The sequence below is a fragment of the Micropterus salmoides genome, unplaced genomic scaffold (genome assembly GCF_014851395.1).
Source record: "Micropterus salmoides isolate LMB-PRFRI ecotype aquatic unplaced genomic scaffold, ASM1485139v1 Ms_hic_scaffold_8, whole genome shotgun sequence".
Taxonomy (NCBI): Eukaryota; Metazoa; Chordata; class Actinopteri; order Centrarchiformes; family Centrarchidae; genus Micropterus; species Micropterus salmoides.
The window spans coordinates 10288906-10297438 of record NW_024044570.1 but is presented as its reverse complement, the minus strand read 5'-3'; positions in this window follow the sequence as shown (position 1 = coordinate 10297438).

The window sequence follows — 8533 nt, the reverse complement described above, 5'->3', positions numbered from 1 at the left end:
TTGTCCATAATACTTTCCTACAAAATTCCTTTAGAAATGATGATAGAGAAATGTCTTACTATACTCTTAATCGCCAGCTTGAATTTTTTGTGAATAAAAAAGATGTTCACGCAATACACCCACGGCTGCAACCCCCAATATGGAGAGATCTCTGTTGTGAAGTTTGCAGGTGACACTACCGTCATTGGTATGGATTTCAAACAACGATGAGACTTCATTTCAGGAGGAAATCAACATCATCAGTTTTAGGTTCCTGGCAATTATCATTGCAGAGAATTTAAGATGGTCTTCTCATATCTCATCTCTGAAAAGACTGTATTTCTCAATTAAGCTTAATAAGGCAAACTTCCTGACTGGAAACATCACAAGCTGGCATGGGATGTGCACTGCCCAGGACAGGAGGGTTCTGCAGCAGTGCCTGTTCAACCCGCTGTTGTCTGGCAAGAGATACAGATACAGATACAAGTATCTGCTGTCATACTACCAGACTTCAGAGCATCTTTTACCCCAGGCTATGACTTGTTATCCGGCCACTCATCTACTGTATATAATTTTTGTTATAAAATTTTGCTTTGTGTGACTATCATAAAGAAAACTACAACTTTGTGTTATCCAACTCTGTTTTGTAAAATTATAAATAAATTTACCCTTTTTTCTTAAAATATTACACCTTATTTTCAAAATGTCAGAGATCACAGATACTGTATGTGTAATTGGGATTTGGAAATAAGCAGAATGTTGAAAATTATTAGACAACTTGCTGAAACACAGAAGCTAAAGTCCATACGTTTCTAAATTTATTAAAATTAATTCATTCGAGGTTACTTACCCACACAGAAGACAAAAAAGAGAAGGGAAGACTAAATCATGCCTATGACTCAGCAGGGATTGTATTAAATGAGAAATGTTGATCTACAGGTGAATTTGAAAGCAATACAGAATGCCTCAAACGGTTACAGCATTTTATTGCATTTTACATAAACTGATGCAGAAAAGGCAGAAATTGGTACAGAAAAAGTGTTACTGTGATACTGAAATGAAACCTAGGCCCTTGTATCATAGAAATACAGTATGCTGGGTCACATATATGCTGTCCATCAGATTAACTGTAACATGATTTTATGTTCCCTTTGTTCCATGCTGGCAAGGGCATGTGGACTTGAATTTGGATGTTAACTGACTGACTGTCACATTTGCAGGCAGCTCGGTTGTCAACCCTGAGATGAACAAAGATACCTGTCGTATCACCATGTTCTTGTTTCCCTGCTAACCGCAATAGGAGGTGAAGCCTTGTCCAATTGTGGTTTTGTTGCACTTTGCTGTTGATGCGTGCATTCTAGAACAGTTGTGTGCAAGATACCTGCCCTGATGGTTAAACTGCCATTATGCTTGGTAAGCTTTAATACTTTTGGTATTTTATACATCCTTAAAGACCAGCAGGGTCATGAAAACAATAAAGCTTTTAAATTGGGTTGTTTGGTAAACATAGCAGCGAGAATCACACTGGGTGCTCAAGCAACACTCAAACAAATTTGTATTTAAAGAATAATGAAACTGTAAAAAAAACAACACGTTCTTCTTTTTTTGTCCTTTTGCTGATGTGCATGTGAAAAACACAAAATAGGATTGTAATTTGTTGACGTCTGTGCTTATGCTTGACATAACTTAAAACTGTATTTTGTTTGTGTGAAAAACATATGAATGTAATGGCAAATCTTTGTTTGAAACAGCGAGGTTTAGGTATTAAGAAAACTGCACATCTTTGGAAAGATCTCCAGTGTTGGGAGCTAGTCATTGACAGCATATCCCATTTGATGGATACTTTCATCCAAAATGTCTCACAATGCAATCCATTACAAACCACATAATACATGAAGTTTACAAAGGCATTGGCTGGTGAGAATCAAGGCTCCTCTCGCTTTATTTAATTAGATAAGCAATCTGCAAATATTACCAAAATGTCTTTTGAAACAGAAACACAAAGTAGTACTGACAGCCATAATTTCAGCTTGTGGTAAAACGGTGCAACGTTTTAATGGGAATTTAGCATGTGAAAGTACAAATTACATATTTGTGTGGGACGCAATATCCAATAACGTTTTTTTAATGCAAATTCGCTGGCTGATCTGAGCTTCGATGCTGAAAGCCGCTGTTTTATTGTCAATTAGCGATCAGCTGATTCTCACAAACAGAGCGCTGGAGAGAGAGAGAAACTACATGAAATTAATCCAACTAACATAACACCACATGCCAAAGCACAGCAGCTAACAAATGTTTTTCTACCAGTCAGTAAAGGGTTAGCTGGCTGATGCTTCCATGCTCTAAGCTAACGTTATGGTTTTATTGCCAATTAACATTACTGATCAGCTGATTGTCTCGCTAAGTAACCAGCAAAGCCAAACCACAGGCTGGAGAATAAGTAGGCGTCATGAAATTAATCCATATTTCACACCACTGACAGGGGAAACATGGCTCTCTGTGATTATGGCCAGCTTCTAGCTAAAGCTATCAAACAACAGCTTTCATTTGCATCGCTAAAGTCTGACAAACAAAGTTAATTATCTGTCCAGCAGAAAACAGACAACTTCTGTCCCACATTAACGTGATAGCCTTCCATCTGGGAAAATCCACAAAATCCTTGATTTCTGCCGTCAGCTGTCTGTCCCAACTCCGTCTGGCTGTCAGCTCTCGTGCTAAATAACACCTGTGTGCTCCTTCAGTAGTCCAAATGTCATATCTTACTTCTAATAAACCAGAAGACTACTTGGAGACTGTATATTACTATTAATATTAGTCCCTTTTCTTCTTTGTACGTATTCAATGTAGTGACGGGTGTCTACACTACCGGAATTACACAAGCAGAAGAAGAACGCCGTGATGACGAAACGTGCTCTGTAGCGCTGTTTGTTCGTTGACGGCTACGGTAGAAACATGACGACAAAATACAGCGCGCCACAGGCGCTCCGCCTCCACAGCAGGGGGTGCCTGCGGTTATGTAGATATAAATGTCTCATTCTAAGGTAATAAAAACATAATGGTTCATTATGTAAGGTCTTTATACACCACTGAAAACATAGTTATGGATCTTATATTGCATTTCTGTCAATAGGGCCTCAGAAATATTACACACTGGACCTTTAAATAAAACAGCTCTGTAGCATTTCAGCTGCAATGGTGCTCTCTACAAGCAAGGATGATTGAGCCCTTTCATACTTTGTGTGAGACCTTCACGTATATTTCCATTTGTACACATATCCACACACACAGCCAAACACAACAGAACGCACAGGCTCCCACAGGAAATAGCATGTGACCCTCCACCTTATTGCTTGCAATCGATGACTAACAGTGTTGCCTTAGCACTTACCCTCTCAGACAATTGAGCCAGTTTTCTCTCCCACACAGCCAAAGCCTATTTCTGCAGGCAGGCAGGCCTACATCAGGCATGCCTGAGGCTCTGGATTAATACTCTGTTGTCATAGTTTGTTAGTTTTAGGATTTCCAGTTTGTTGTTGTATAAATTATTTATTCGATGTTGTTTTGTCTCCATATAACTTGGAGAGATAGGCAAACCGAAATCACATGACCACTGATAAATTAAAAAGGCATTCCACCGCTTTGCTCGTCATTAAGAGTAGTTACTTCTCAGTATGTAAGAACAGTTGTATGGTGTCTTCTGTGGCTCTGAAAGGAGCTTTTTAGACTGAGAAAATAACGTATAATGTCATCACCATTATCTCACATTCAGCTTGCGACATCGTTTCAAACTAGAGGTGTGGAATTTGAAAGACATGGGCATTTACCAGACAGGGAGAGACGAAGGGAGAAACACTGTTGAATTGTTATGGAAAATGTAGGATCCGGTGTTTTTGTCGCTTGACCCTCACAGGAGACTAAAAATCAAGATATCTCTCCTTCTGCTGCATCAATTTTGACCTTTTTTTTCTAAAACTATGTCTTTCAAGTCCACTAAGTTTACGTTGCTGGGCCAATCTTCTAAGTACAGTGAGGTACAACACACATCAGCAGTGTATGTGGCATGTCAAAACGCAATGTTACTCCATCTAGGCTCACAAATTGGCAATACACCACTGTCATATTTACCAGCATTGACACATCAAAGCCACTAAAGCAATTTTATCACATTTGCTTGCTGGATTCGGATTGGCACATTTGTTACTGTACCCAGGGGCGCTGGAAGTCAGTCGCAGCTGGGGGTGCTGAGAGAAAGTCAGCCTAAATAATGACGCAATAATAAATGCTGTGCTACATTAATACTTTTTGTTTTGTTGGCAAATGTTGGCAAACACTTAGTGTTGAAGCAGCCAAAGCAATTAAAAACACTGAACTAATGTATAGAAACTACAAAGAGAGGATGAAGGATGGATGTGGGTAAGAGATAGGCTATGATCCACGTCCAGGTTATTAGAACATTAGATTATTATTAGGGTTGGGGGGGGGGGGGGGGGGGAGCGATTGGTTAATACACATCTTGTTTTGATTTGATTAACTAAAAAATCAAACATAATCAAACCTGCACAGTCTACTCTTCTCATAGTCAAACCCTTAATATTTCAGTAGGCTATAAATATTTTAATGATCTTGGCAATTAAAATTATCTTTTTAATTGCCTGCAGTTAAACCACAGCCCATAGAAAAAGCAGGGTGCACCCTCAGCACCCCCACTTCCCACGCCATTGACTATACCTTGACTACTACTTTTATCTGTGTTGTATGGGTGTCAAATAAAGTGATGCTGTGCAAGACAGCTGCTGTGTGTTGAACTTAAGACTTGTACTATTATAAACTACTACTATATACAAAAAAAATATATAAAGTTGGTTTGATTGACAGACAGGAAGTAACATGTGAAACTGGAAAAACATCTCTCTGACTCCAGGACCATCAGCACCGGATCCTCTAAGGGCTGCGTTCTTTCCCCTCTGCTCTTCTCCCTGTACACCAAGCAGCTGCACCTCCAGTCACCAATTTGTCAAGCTCCTGAATTTTGCAGATGACACCACCCTCATTGGGCTAATCTGGGGGGGTGAGTCTGCCTACAGGTGGGAGATTGACCATCTGGTGACCTGGTGCAGCCAGAACAGTCTGGAGCTCAACGATCTGAAGACAGTGGAGATGGTCGTGGACTTCAGAAAGAGCCCAGCCCCGCTCTCCCCCATCATCCTGGGTGACTCTGCAGTCGCCACTGTGGACTCCTTCAGCGTCCTGGGCACCATCATCTCCCAGGACCTCGAGTGGGAGCTAAACATCCACTCCCTCCCCAATTGCATTATGCGCTGTTGCATCAAGCCTGTTGCAATGTAGCCACACTTTTGATTTTCTCCATGTCTTTTACATCCATGAACCACATCTCTGTGCGTAACCGGCGTGAACTAGTGTTTACATAACTACAGCCAATTACAGTCACTTTTAGATTTGGGCACATCAAGCATGCTGCATTGTTATTGGCTCACTGACGTTAACACGAACCTTTAGATATCAAAATTTGGTACCGAAAGACAAGACATTTTTTGATACTCGATGGTATTGAGGCAATTCGGTTGGTGCCTAACTTTACAACAACACTCAACTGTAAGCTCATGTTCTGAATTTTTTCACATACTTGTCAGCATTGTATTATAGTATTATTGTAATTTTTGTATACTTGTAAATTTTTTGATCTCCTTACTTTTTATATATTTATATATACTAATATATATATATAGTAGTTATGTGTACTGTAAGCACCAATATATCCCAAGGCAAATTCCTCGTATGTGAAAAAGTACCAATAATAAATAGTAACAATAAACAGAAATATGGGTCGTAATAAGCTGTTTGCGCAATCAACCTATACAGCTATTTTTCTGGTGAGGACTGGCTGTCCAAAACATATTTTTAATGCTAATCTCAACAACCCAGCTATATTCTAACTTTGGACAGGTTTGTGCAGCGGTGTTCATGAGAGAGAGAGAGAGATCGATGATTTACTTGTGGCCACAAATGGGAAACACTTCAGTACCACCCCCTTCAACCCCAAACAAAGCAGTCTCTCCCGACTTTATTAACTAATATCATATTCAAAACAGCTGCAAGGAATATGGTTTTTACAAAACATGTAATGTTTCTTAACGCCACTGGCTGAAATAAAAAAATAAAGCAAGTAAATCCCTATTTATAAGAGCAGTTACAAAACGTTACGTTAACGCCGCTCTCTCCACGAGTCCAAGCATCAGTGACAGGAGTTGCCCGTGTTTCTTTCTGTAAACTTCACGTTGCTGTGCTGCTTCAACATATGCTTCAACAAATTAAATGTAGAAATGTTCGCGGTTGAAGGCATTTTGCTGGAGTTTACAATAGACGACAGTGCTCTTTGCATCTTGGACTGTGACTCCTCCTTTCTTCCTTTAGTTTTTGGTTATCAGCTGACATGAACAACAAAGTCCGGTGCTGCTGACCTGCCGCACAGTCGCACATTCATGTCAAGGATTGTGCGTTCAGTAACGCAGCCTCATCTAGATTAGTAACTGTACTAATATTACTGTTTTAGAAAAGGAATTGGTTACACTCCTAGTTACTGGGAAAAGTAATAATATTACAGTAACTTGTTACTGAGTAACACGTTATTGCCCAACACTGGTCACACTTGTTACACTTGACAAAAATAGAGCATACATTTTTTGTAGTCTTATCCATCATTATTTTGAAATTGAAGATTTTTTCAAACTAATTTACATCAAATCTGCCTGTAAAAGCATTGGTTATAAAGGAGTAGTATCACCTTAGCTGAGTGAAATTGCTTTCCGGTGAGTCTGACTGATTATATTCCAGTGATGCATTACTTCTAAATGATCTGTCCCACTGCGCATCCCCCTGGCCACATCCCACCACTCAGATCTGCAGATGAGTGTGGGAGGAAGTGAAGTGCTCTCTGCCTGTCTGCCTATAGGGCCATCCACAGGATGCTGGTGCCAGAGAGCCTCAGATGAAGAGATTCAAGTGTGCATATCGAAAGGCCAATGGAGACAGATGGAGGACAGGGACGTTTAGACAAGCCCCTCTCGTATCGCCTTTGAAAACATGTGAGGTAGTTTTCTGCCTGTCATCACCTGTGGTATAAATTACTGCTTACCCAAAAGAGATGCCATGCACAGCGTAAGAGAGATAAATGGTTTGCATGCTGCTGGCATGGAACACTGGTTCCCCATGCACGTCAGTGATATTAGCTATATTACCAGCAATGTGTGCCCCTCAGACATTGGTCAAAAATGTATCAACAAGACAAATGTCTGCCTAGCATCTCTGTAACTTTGTTACATTCCTCATGGATTTTTAAATCATCTAAAAGCCAGCAGAACTGAGAATTGCTAATTCAAGCCATAATTCTTGGGGAATAGAGCCTAAATGGCTTGCTGGCTCAAATGAGGCTTTTTAAGTGATGTGGTTTGGAGCTGCCTCTTGCCATGGGGACAAGCCTGATTAGCATTATGGTGATGGATCAGTGCAGGGGTACAGTCATTATTTAGAAGACCTTTGATACTGGTACACTAGATCCAGTGTGCGCTATATCACTGCCTAACATAACGTTTTGACAGCACTTGACCTTGCAGTTGTTTCTCAGAGAAAATAACTCCACAAATCAACAACCTCTGTTTTTTTTCGCCAATAAAGTCAATTTTGGAGTGTGACCCTCAAGACAGTGCAGTGCCAGTTCTCTAATCTCCTTACTGCAGGGATTAGTTATGATGGGATGTTGTTGATGGTAGTGCCACGTGCATTTCATTGCATTCAGCAAAGGAATCACTTTCATTTAAACCTCACAGAACCCATGTAGTCAAGGAGTAATGATTTATCAACATCAGGACATGATTATCGGTCTTTACATAACTCTAATGTATGAGCAATTTATCAGAAGCATGGTCTTTATGATGCAAAGAGGAAATAACTGTAATTAATCTAGTTAAGAAGCATCTCCTCGTTCTACAGGTTAATGTGGTTTGCATCTAATTGATGTTTGCCTGGTGAAAAACTCGATGGGAATGTAACATTACCAGAGTCATAAGGAACATTATTTGGATTTAGTGTTGTTTCTGTGCATTTGTTAGGGATTGCAATGTTTATATTCACCGTTACAATTTCTAGAACTCTGACAGAAAGCCTCTTTTGTAAATCCACATGTGATGGTGCTAAACTGTGGCAAGAAAACATGTTAGTGATTTAAATATACCTCATTTCAAACGGTCACAACTCCCATCTGGTAAAGAGAATTGTGTGGTCAATAGGAGCCAAAATGAAAATTAATATTTCTTGATAATGTTTAGCATATACTTTATTTATGATTTCTCATTTCCTGTAGGTTGACCAAATAACAGAGAAGCCTTAAAATATAATGAAATCCAACCATAAATTACATCGTTAAATTTAGGTCAGTCTTGACCTTGGAAACAGCAATAAAAATTTGAGCAGAGTTTGTTCAATTGCCATGAAACTCTAACTAATAATGATGATTTGGCCGTTTGATAGGTTTGAAAGT